At 41.5% G+C, this 12,186-nt stretch overlaps 1 long non-coding RNA gene across 1 annotated transcript in view; it reads left to right on the top strand.

The window, feature by feature from the left end:
- The first annotated feature begins 1,218 nt into the window (after positions 1-1,218).
- LOC139829211 (uncharacterized) overlaps positions 1,219-12,186 on the top strand; it is a 45,718-nt gene continuing 34,750 nt past the window's right edge. The window contains exon 1 of the long non-coding RNA XR_011741596.1: positions 1,219-1,294. This is a non-coding gene — a long non-coding RNA (uncharacterized lncRNA). The remainder of the gene's footprint in view (positions 1,295-12,186) is intronic.

A 12,186-nucleotide genomic window follows, 5' to 3' on the forward strand; every position in this document is an offset into this window, starting at 1 on the left:
TTTGTTTACAAACTGTGCGTATTGTTCATGGAGTTGCTTAAGAATCTCAAAGACTGTTGGGTGGATCCAGACGAGCAGGAATGTAGAGAAGGGCTGCAGATGGTTGTCTGGGAGGTCTCGCCCCATCTGGAGAGGAAGCTGGTGAACGCATGCACGAGGCTGCCGCAACCTTTCTGTTTCTTATACGGCACGTGTACATATTTGTGCTTGATCAGAGATGCTATTCCAGCTCAGCTGCCGCTTCTGCGGGTGGGTCTGTTGCCGCAGGTGGTGTCCTCAGAGCCCTGGCAGGGGTGTGCACAAGAGGTTTGTGCCCTGGTCCTGCTCTGAGACGAGAAGGGTGAGGTGCAAGGGGGTAACTGGCTGGTTTCGGGGTGTGTGGTTCTGATCTTACCTGTTTGTAACTTTGCAGCGTGGTGCTACAGAAATCGGTGCGATGCCGAAGATTCAAAATCATGTATTATGGTAGAAGATCATCAGATGAACCAGGATGTGGAAGTCGCCTTTAGAAACAATTTGGTAAGTACTGAACTTTAAAAGGCAAACATCAAGAGGCTTGATAGGCAAAGAGCCATCTTCAGGAAGAGGTAATTGGTGTTTTCTGATGCTGTTTATGAAAATGAATTATAGAACACCTATGTGTGGGACTCACGTTCTTTGCAGCCTGAATGTGGCACTACTTAGTTAAATTGAGAGAATAAGAAAGTGAAGCTGATTATAAACAGAAATGAAATCGGTCATTCAGGAACCATGTGCACAGGACTTGTAGCGAGCTCCACTGGAGGTCCAGGCACTGAATATTTGCAGGATTATGTGTCATCTCGTGGATCTGTTTTCAAGTTCCAAGCCATCTGGCATACAGGAGTAAACAAACAGTAGAAAAGATAGTTAGTAAGCTGGTTTTTAACCATTTTTTCCCCATATTAATAACATAAGAGCAAAGGATGTCTAATTCCTAATACAGATTAAGTTTAGATTAAATCTGATATTAAGTGAAATAGTAAACATAGTGTTTCCCGCTTACAGGAAGGCAGTCTCCCATTTTCTTTGTTCACAAGGCTGTACATGTTTTCTTCCAGCTCTAGCTGTGGTTCGAAAAGGGGTGATCATGCCCCTGCCCAAGGCTGCTGTTGAGTCTCTCAGCCGATGTTGATGCTGCTGGATAGTGATACGTACCCAGCACTAGCGTGGGCAGCTCTGCGCGTGACTCGGTGTCACCAGGAGAAGCTACGATGGCTTTAGTGGAGAATATCCATCGGTTAGCACTGCCTCGTCTGACAGCAGCAGTTCACAGGTATTGCCTCGTAACACTGAGCTGAGCCCACAATTTCACTCCAGTGAGGGAAATAACATTGACCAGAACTTGTTTCTTTCCTGGTTTCGCTGAGGAGAGTCCGCTAGGAGGATTACAACATCCGCTTGCTTGAATTCACTCTGCTGGTTCAGAGAAATAGTATCTCAGGCTAGTTAGAAAGGTTCTGAATTTCATCAAAAAGTCTTCAAAAAATGGCTCTTATGATTGATTTTAAGTGTACAGTTGATTTAAAACCATAGCTCTGTGAAAGTAATCCAAACGTGTGTAGTCAAGGCTCATTGACACCAATTCATACTGTTTAATTGAGTACTACATTATTTAATGATTTTCGTTTTGATGTAGTATCATTTTGCAAGAAATCTCACTCAAAAAAGAAACGGAATTTCTAGTTTTCCTGAGTATAGCAGAAACCCAGAACATGTCAGCACGTAGACTTCCCAAAAAAAGAAATGTATTTTGCAGAGGGGAAAAGAACTGCATCGTGCATGAAGTTATACCACACAACTACTGCTCCTCTAGTACCTTTGGAAAGCTCTGCAAGGGTTTTCACTGCTTCAGAACTACTTAAAAATGAGCTGGTTGCTCTGGGCTGGGAGAGAACCAGGTGGGTTAGCTCAGGATGCCACTTACGAGTGTGATGTTGTATCCCCCAGCTCCCATCAAACGAGTCAGTCTTACCATCCTTCCTACCTGCAGCGGCACCGTCCTGCCTCAGTTTGGGTGGTCATGGGCATTTATGAGATAAATTAATTAAACTAAGACCACTGTTAAAAGGCTAACTGTCTATCAGTTCAGCCCCTTGGATCCAAAAGAGGAGACCTATCTAGCTTAAAGTATACAAAGCTAATTAAAATGGGAATTCTGTCTCTTCAAAGATGAAAGACTTGTAGTTAAGATACAGTGGTAAAAAAATTAACAGCGCTTTTTCTCTAGTCAGTATTATTTCCAGGAACTTGTCCCAGTAATTTTAGGTACTATGTGAAGCATCTTCCCATCCTACACCACTGTTTGTAAGAGTTTAAACCTCCTCCGGAAAAGGAATGAAGGTAGAGCCTTTTGAAACTGCTTGGTGTTAACTTTCTCGTTTCTGAGAAGTGTATAATACCTTTAAGCATTCTGAGTAGAATAAGAAATGCTAAAGTGAGACAACAGGCTCAGGAGGCAGGGATTGTCTTGATACTCTTGGATGCTCCGTTGCCTTGTTGGTTCTTGCCTGTGCGTAAGTCAGCGTTTGTTTATGTCTGCTTGATCTCATTTCCCAAAAGTATTTCCCAAGCTATGGGAAGGAACCTTCTGACTGAAATGGAATCCAAATGGAATCCCTCATTCAAGATGAAATGTCTCCTGGCAAGATTTTCCTGTGACATTTGCTGGGAGGGTAACCCATTAATTTGAATGCAAGCACCAGCAGGAGCTAATCTGGATGACACTAGATCATGCTTGGCATTTGTTTCCACACTGGTTAGGTGCCATGTGAAATATTTCCAGCGTTGACCCACGCTTCCAGCTTTGGAAGCAGTTCTGGAAAGTGCAGTTGTGCTAGAAGAGTTGTCTGATTTTTATTTTTTTTTTAATTATTATTATTTTTTTAAATTCTAAATATGAATAATCCAATGGGAATGGTAATGACTTCACAGATAATTCAGATGCACCCACAATTTCACACCTGCGTCACTACCAAAACGTGTTGCCGCACGATTGCTGTCGCTGTTATTTGTTACGTTTGTTGTCGAAATGCTTAACTTCCCAATTGAAGATGAGGATTTTGCTCTGCTCTGTCTACATACGAGGCTTAACCTGCTCTTGAACCCCTCAGAATGCTTCGCTGCAGCCTGTGTCTGTGTGTGAAGGACTCCTAGAGTGAGCCGTTTGAGTTGTGGTCCTTGGGGAACTCTGCCCAGCTTTGCCTGGAAACTGCGGGTCATGCTCACAGCTGGCACTCTGCATAGCGTTGGGTAGACTTAAGTAAAATAGTAGCCAAGATTTATACACTGAGCAGGAAAATATTTTGACCATTCCGTGTTCGTGTTAGCAAATAGCTCCTGGTCTGCGTCCCGTGGGCATTCATTGAGTTTTAAATGCTCTTCCCAACACAGAGTCAGGCTATGTTGTGAGAGAAAGCTTTCAAATTGTGTCATTATGTACCAGTCTTGTGCTTATTCTGGTACAGTGCAGACTGGTTTGTTTCTAAGGACATGACGTTAAATATTTTGTATATATTTATATTTCTATTTAAATAAACAATTATCAGAATTTTACTGGGTTATAAGAAAGATGGAGAAGTAAATGGTTGAAGCAAAAAAATAAAAATCTTGTCTGGGCAATTTAGCCTTCGTTTAGATGCGAAAGTGAACTATGAAGGTTGATGCAGTTTTTCTGTTTGCTCTATTCATTTTGTGGTACCTTGCTCATGGGGCTTCTACAGGATAGTGTGTTGTAATGAATGACCATGAGATGGAAGAACGGAGCAAGAATAACAAGCAGGTTGAGGCAGTTACCTATTTATCCCAGTAACAACATACCAGAAAATTCTGTTTCTTGAAGTGCTATGAAGGAGAAATTTTGGGATCCCAAGCAATTCTTGCATGCCAGATTATCTTCCAGGGCAAAGTCTTAAATTTCCCCTACCAGTTCTGGGATCGGGAAATTCAACTCCCTTGGATATAGGTGATTAGTCCAAAGTATGGTCAAGATTTTGAGTGACAAGGTGAGCTTTAAAATATGCTGATTTGTTTTCAAAATACATGGAGTTTGGATATGAAAGAACCTGCTTCTGCTTCAGTAGAGGGAAACACGCAGGCTGGTTTCCCCTGGAATTGCTCCAGTTCCGCGTTCGCCCTCAGTTACAATCAGTCGACTTCTAACACCAGCAACTGCATTAATTGTAAATCCAGACCTCCTTTGTACCAGGTTTGGTTATCTCAGGCCTGATCCAATGCCTTTTGAGATTGGTGAGACTTTTCCAGCTTACTTGAGCAGAAGCTGGATTAGAACCGTTTCAGATGCCAGTCACATTGGTACCTAAGCAATTTGCAATTCCAGTGAGACCTCAGGTTGATCAAGAAATCTTTAATAAGATTGCTTTTGCATTTGAACAGCCCATTTGTAAAGGCTTCTTTCACCGCAGCAATGGTTATTGGATATTCTCAGTATCCAGTCATTTCATTGCAAGATGTTTCACTCTAAGACAATGATTTCCAAACCATGTTTCTTTTCTTCTTTTAACTTTAAAAAACCTCTTGTCTTTGTGGTCAGTGCAGACCGTTTGTAACTGGCTGGTACAAACTGCAATCTGTACGTTCTTCTCTCCCTCGCTTTGTTTTTCTGTACCAAACTGCAAGCAAGCCCTGGAGTTTGTTCAGATTAGGGATCAAACACTGAATTTCTATTTCTTTTCTTGCAAATTCCCAGGGGAAAAAAAAAAAATCAATATGCTAACACTGTTGCATCAAGCTTTTAAATCTGTGCAGACATCAATAGGCAGCTGTTCCATGCTTTTGAGCATTTTGGGCCAAGTTGCTGATTTCAAACGGACTTATGTAAAACCAGAGGAACTTCATAGGAACTTCTCTGGATTTACACCACTTGCTCAGACTGGGCCAAACTGTTAATCCAGGATCAAAATCTTATTTCACATTGACAATTAGGATAATAATTAGAATTTTATTAGGAATGGGGTATCTACACCTTCATAGCTACTCCCTAGGGAAATTAAAACATAGTTTTGTGATTGTGTGCTGCCCAATACATACAGCTATTCTTATCTGGTAAATGTGTATGAAATAGTATTTGCTGCTTTACCAATTTAATAATAATTAAAAAAAACCCTTTCCAGTCAGAGTGATGTCCTCTGGTTTATATTTGAAAAAGCAAATTAATCCCGTAGTACACTGTGATTTGCAATAAAGTTGATCAATGTGATCTACCTCCGTGAATTGCAGAACATACCATTCACATTCTTTTGAGTAATACTGTTGTTTTACCTGAAAGTACATTGCTGCTGTTCCTGGTAGTAAGTATAGCATCTTAAGACTTTTTAATAGAAAGAAACTAAATGAAAATTGATTGATAAAAGCTCCATCAAGGTATTTATTGTTTTTGCCCGGGGTAAAGCAGAAACTTTCGAAATCCATGTCATTTGTATTAGATACGGTTTTTCAAAGTGCATGGGCAATGGAGGCGTGAACATAGAGGTAGGAAATTGCTTTTAATCATTAATAACTTGCACAGGGAGCTTGTAGTACATGGTACAGTGTCCACCTTCGTGCTGGGTAATGATGTTTTGTTGCAAAAATTGGTGTACAAAGGTGTAGCGGAAGATTGTCTGTGCAGTCGTAGTACTGAAATCAGCATCTATAGCTGCTTCAAGCATATGCAAATAAAAGAGAAAATACCTGATTAACCAGGAGAACACTCTGTTGTATTCCAGCTAAGTTGGACAAAGTGCAATAGTAGAGGCAGGATGTGGTTTAGCAGCAGTTGCCTGTAGGGTTTTTAAAGATCTTAACCCTTTGGAGCAGGGCCTGAAATGACTCATCTCTCCCTAGTTCTTGGAGTATTCCGGTTTGATCAGGGCAGAAGCAAATCCATTATTGTCACTAAGAGAATTTTAGTGAGAGTAAGAACTGCAAATAGTCCCATTAAATAGGGAAATAGCATCCAATCTGGGAGCCCAGAGTAAGTAACAGGAAGGATGATGTTAGTGGAAGGACTCTTGAGAGAATTGTGGGAGAACATTTGTTCTTGGCTCTTTTGATGGGACACTGGCTTGAAAACGCCTGCTTCAGACAGTAGTTTGCTGCCTGACTGCCTTCGAACCCTGGCGGCCAAGGCAAAATTCAGTAACCAGCTCAGCAGGCTTGAGCTAAACGTGTTACCCCCTGAGTTAATTCTGGGCTGTAGAAAGGTTATTTTTCCCCAAAGTATCCCAAACTGAAATGTGTTGGATTCTGAAGACCTGTGAATGTGTATGGTCAGAATATTATTCCTGCTCCCCATCACCCGTGGAGGCAGGAAGATCAGTGACTTGCCTCTTTTGGCTACTCCAGATGGTTTCACCCTCTTGGGTCTCTGTGAGCCTTTTAGCTCTTTGGGATTAAGTGACTTGGGCTGTGCCCACTCATGGCTCGTTAAAGGTAATTATTTGAAATGATGGAAGGTAGGAGTGGGTCTGGCCTCTCTATAACCAGATACTCTGAGAGTAGCTGTGTGGGCTGCTGGTGTTGTCTCATCCTGACCATCATCCCAAGTATTAGGGCCATAGTGGAGAGCTGACCCTCATTAGTGGAGAACTCTGGGCATTTGAGTAATGACATCCAGTTCCTGACTGGAAAAACCTCCAATCCGAATGGAAAATCAAACCCAAACTGGAAAAGGTTTGGGGATGTGGCAGGTGATGTGACTTACTCAAGACCATGCAGTGTTGGTGGCAGAACCAGAACTGGGTTCTGGAGTCTGGTGCAGCAGAGACTGCAGTGGATTAACCAACTGCATTCTTTACAAGAGTGCGGTGGAATTTCTCTACTAGTTCTGCTCTGTTATTATAGATTGAGGGTAAAGAATTTTGCGCATGGGTTCCTGGTGGTTTGCGCATTGTTTTGTTTTGCTTGTTCAATAAGACACCTTAGGAATGGCACACATACCGAGACTGCTTCTTATGGCCTATTGGGAAGGTAATTATTAAAACTGTCTGGAAAGTGTCCCAGCTTTCCTCTCTATGAAAGATGAACTTCACTTTTTCTCACATTGAATAAAGCAAAAGCATTATGTTGAGTTTTTCTAGGGAAATCTGAAAGTTTTTCCATTGAACAGTGGGCTGCTTTTTTGTTGGAATATGCTGTCGTTCGTCAGCTAAATAATTTAGGTATAAAAACCACCTAAGCTTTAGTTCTAGAAAGGAACTTGCAGTCAAAACACAATTTAACAAAACTCAATCTAGAACTGGAAACACGAAGTTTTCTGTTTATTACACTATATAAATCCATGTAAACGAATAGATTTATTTCTTTCGTACTTGGAGAAGGAACTGTTTAATTGGCAAAAGTTCAAACACTGTAGTGTTAAAATCCATGTTACTGCGTGTGCAAGTAGTGTGTGTATTTGTAACATCATTAGTTTCACCATTTGGCTTTTGGCCTTATTTCTGTAGCCCTTACACAGCGTACGTATGGTTTTGTTTAAATAATAAAAAGGGTTGAACAAAACTTTGAAGCTGTGTTGTACAACATATCTTTTATAATGTCGTATCAGGTAAATATTTGAGAAACAGACATTTTCAGGCATAATTGCTCAGTGTGTACAAACATTTGTAGTGGACACACACAAATGAAACGGGTAGAAATGCACGGTTGAGACTAAACTCTTCTGAGGTCAAACCATATGAACACACTGTGTATCAGCTGTGCTAAGAGCTGGCGATGTTGCTTGAACTAAACATATGACAAACATATGGAAAAAATGTTCGTTTGCTTTGTATGTTTAAAAAATGGATCATACTCAACGTGCTACTGCCTTTGAGGGCTATAAGATTAAACATTACAAGATTCAATGGCTTGGAGATGGGAATCCTGGGTACAGCCCAGATGGAGACCTGATCCCAAAAGCTGTTCTGTTCTTTGAACATTATTGGCCCCAAAGAATTGAAATTCCTTTCAGGTTTTTGCCCACCCCCTTTAAAACAATATGAATACAAACAGTTTCCACTTGTTTCTGACCCTGTGCCAACCGGCCATTTAAGCACTGGGAAAAATGCAGTTCAGGAGAGGGTTGGCTTACAAGTCCTCTTGAAGTTCATGGTGTGGACTCTGAAGTTTTTGGGAGGTGTGAAAACCCCATCTCAACGGGCTCCAAGGTCGTTCCAGTGTAGCTGTTCTGGTGCTGGCAGAAAAGATGGTTTAAGAAGGTTGTGCCCCCCGGGCCCTGCTCTCAGTGCCATGCTGATGTCTCTCGTTGCTCACCCGGGCTGGGCTGACATAGGTGTTGGTGGATCTGATCCTTGAGTTAGATCAGGACTAATATCTTCACTTCAATTTCCTTTTTTTTTGTTTTACAAAGTTTGTTTATATATGGCATTTCATACTGATGCCTTAAAAATGGGCATCTGTATGACTCACGTTAACAGGTGTGGGTGGAAGGTAAGAGTGTGGGCAGGGGTGGTGCCAGTACCAAAACCAACCCTCAAATAATACCCCCAGTACTTTTTGACACTTGTACTCTTTACAGTGCTTTGGAGACTCAAATTGGTGGTTAACCTTCGTAACTAGGCTGGCGTTTGAGCACAGTATGTGTATTCCTTTATGATGAATGTCTCCAGGGATAAGTTGTGAGAGAGGCAGAGGAGGAATATGCTGACCTCTGGCATCCAAGGGAAGTGTCATTGTAGCAGAGAACAGGGTACCGCTGACATTGCAGCCCAGGTGACCTGGCGGCTTGTTGGCACCGAAAGGAACATCCTTCCTCCAACTCCTCTCCTGCCCCTCGCTTGTCCATCCCACATCCTCCTCTCTAGTCCTGAGCTGAGCTAATTCAGGCAGGAAAGTACCTTAAGGCTTATTTTTGTGTTGGTTTTGCTCCCTAAACTGCTCCTTGAAGGGGTTTACGGGGTACCACGCAAGCTGGGGGGGACGTGGGGCCTCCCTTTTCAGTGTCAAGGTTAAACCACACACTTGCAATAATAGCTCAAGCCTCTATTCAGAGTCCCAGCTAATCTGGTGGTGAGAGCGCAGAAGGTGAAAAGATGCCTTAAACGTAGCTCTTCCTTTCCTTCTTGCAGTCTTGCGCCAAATAGGGAATGGAGAAATTGGCTCAAAAGCCTTTATTTTTTCCTGCTCATTTTCTGTTATTTGTTGTTTTTCTTTTAAAGTAGGCTTCCAGGCCAAATGCAGTTTTCCTGTGGGAGTAGATGCTGAGTTTTCTCTGCGTTTTTATCTCCGTAGTTGACAATAATAAAAATTCCAAACAACTTCCCCCGCATTCCCTGCGTTGCTGTTGTCGTGTTTGCTGCTGGTTGACAAAGTCACCTCCGCGGCCTTAATATTTGGGTACATTTATTTAGCAAAGTGCTGGGAGCTGCATGGCTTGTTGATGTTTTTCGAAAACTTTCGCAAAAGCTGTTGAAACGCTGCGTGTTGCACAGTTAAGAGTTCGGGAATTTTCCACTCCCACTTCCAAACTGTTGTTTTTTCATTAGTGTTGGTGTTCTCAAAAGCGCCCTGCAAACACCTCCTGTCAACAGGGGATGGGGGGAGCCTGAGGACACCAGTAGTGCCGTCTGTCTTTCTGTGAAATCTTACATGTCCATTGGGATGCTCTAAGAAGGTCCTGGGAAGATCAGGAACATCTCTCCTTGGTGTGCACAGCCCATCCAGTGGAAGCGAAATCACTGAGCGCTTAAAATGGTTCTTTTGTGGAATTGAATCCTTCTCGTTTTTCCCATTCCTCCTGTGTCCATTTCCTCCTTCCAGCCTCAGGTATTCCCAAGGTTGTTTTTGCTTAATCGATAACTTTGTTTTACTTATTTGAAGATGGAACAAATACACAACACCTGAAAGTATCTTAAAAGATACTGATTTGGGGAACAGTCAAGACGTAAGGATTAGTTTGAACTTTAACCTGCAGTTGATGTGTGGCTAGAAGATGAATAAAGTCTCTTCAGGCCAGAGGAAGGAAGGAAGAAACAAGAGATGATTCTTCTGTTCTTGTACAGAGACATAGCTGATTCCTGTGAATCTGTGTCTAAGGGTCTAAGTGATATTTAAACCGTTTATTGAAAGACAAGGACTTCTTAGGGCATGACCATTTCTGACAAATGTTGGTTATTCCATTCTAAAAGGTCCTTCTATTGTTAAATGGTACAATGACTCAGCATCCGTTCTACTCAGTTTTCAGCTGTCAAATAAACAGTATCAAGTCTTATTAAGATAATACAACTTCATTGCTTGAAAACAAGGCAAATAACAACATGAAGTAGAACTGTGGAATTAAACCTAGGTCAGACAGAGCTTTTGATCCTCTTCCCGCCTCTTTCCCAGGCAAAGAAAGACATCGCAAACCCCGCTTGTGATTTTGTGGTTTATTCCAAGTGGTATTGCTTGGACAGTGCCGTAGCACGTAGCCTCTGAATAAGAAGGAAAATGAAGATGAATCACTTTATACTTTAGGAAACCATAATATTTTCAATACAGGCTTCATTTATTTGACTGTAAATATCCAGTTTTTCACAGATAATTTTCTCCTTACACCATAGCTTTTTGTGTAAGTTGTTAACCTTGGTTGTCTGTTCTTCCAACATGGTACAAGATGCTTCCGATGCTGGAAGAGGGAAGACAAGCTGCTCTTTGCATCTTGAGGAATCCCCAGAAGCCAAATATCATAGCTCCCTCCAAGCAGTAACTTCTGTGCTCCGGAGTCCTGATGTTAGAAGATTGCATCTTGCAGAACTGCCAGACCATGAACCTTGGCAGGCGTGAGTTTCTACATGTTTCCAAAATGACATGAAAAAAACCGAAAATTGACTAAATTAACCACTGAACCCGCTTCCCCTTTCCTACATCTTCAGTAATAGCAGTAAACATCATTAAGACCATTTACTTTTTAGTCAAATATCAAGTGTGACTAAAAGATACCATACACCAAAAAACAATTCTGATAGATGAAATTGCAGACTGGATATGTGTAATGTAGCAGTTTAGAAATTCACTGCCCTTCATTTCAACCCCGTGTTGTACAAATCAAATTGCAAATGAAGACTGCTACTGTTGGATGGTGCCAACCATCTGATAGGGAGATCTTGGCTGGCTACTCCTCGTGCATCTTAAGGGGATATAAGAAATGAATATTTGTAGTTTTTATTACTTTTTGAAACTTCCATTTCTTTTTATGCCTTATAAAAACTACTTGATCAATTTTCATCTGAAATCAATCACCACAGGGCCTTTTCTCTTTCTGCAGACTGTTAAGCTTTTGTCTCTCTGAGTTTATCTTAATAATCGCAAAACCAAAAAGCCAAATGACCCGTAACAGAAATCACTTTGTTCCTTTTTATGTCTTACCCTGTGTACAATTTGGAAATGTCCCGTTCCGAATGGAGCTGTGATTGAGAACCATTTAGGATGGTCAGGGCACGCAGAATACAAGCAGAAAGGCGGTGGTACTTCTTCGTTTCTGATGAGCTCAGCATCCGGACCCTGGGCTGCAGTTTCATTTTGAGCTTCCTTTCATGGCTCTGCTGCTCGGACTTTGGTTGTAAAACAAATAAATCATTAGATATTTGTTATTTTAAGCTCGGACTGGGTCTGTGTCTGGTCGATAGTGCAGGCTGGTGCTGGTGGGCAGAGGGAGGTGGGTGCTGCACGTTCAGCTGCACCCATGGGGAATGGAGTGTGAAACTGAGGCTTTCCTGCCTCCACGTACCCTTGCTCTTCATACTTTTAGGCTTAAAATGTCTGAGTTAGTAGTTAACATCATTCATACTGCACTGATTTCTGTACAGTGTTAATGAACGTGAATTAACACAATGATGAAACAGATAGGTATTTGTTATCATATTTCTGTTAAATTTTTACTTAGCTTGTATCAAGAAGAGAGGTTGTTTGGTAAAACTCCCTTAATTCTTTAAATGTTATAATTTTAGAGCCAAAAATATCATTGCCATAAATGGGTGGTTACACTAATTATTAAATGTTTGCTTAGTGCTAAAGTTTTCTCAAATGTGTGCCTGCCATATGCTAATGGCAAGCTGGTTAATATTATTTATTCCAGCCAACATGTTTTCTAGCAATATGAATTTGTAGAAAGAATTCCGTGTGCGTGAATAGCGATGTGTATTCATAGCAAGTGATTTTTCAGTTTCCCCGTCATCTGTTGGAACCTGG

This window comes from Patagioenas fasciata, chromosome 16 (assembly GCF_037038585.1).
Source record: "Patagioenas fasciata isolate bPatFas1 chromosome 16, bPatFas1.hap1, whole genome shotgun sequence".
Classification (NCBI taxonomy): domain Eukaryota; kingdom Metazoa; phylum Chordata; class Aves; order Columbiformes; family Columbidae; genus Patagioenas; species Patagioenas fasciata.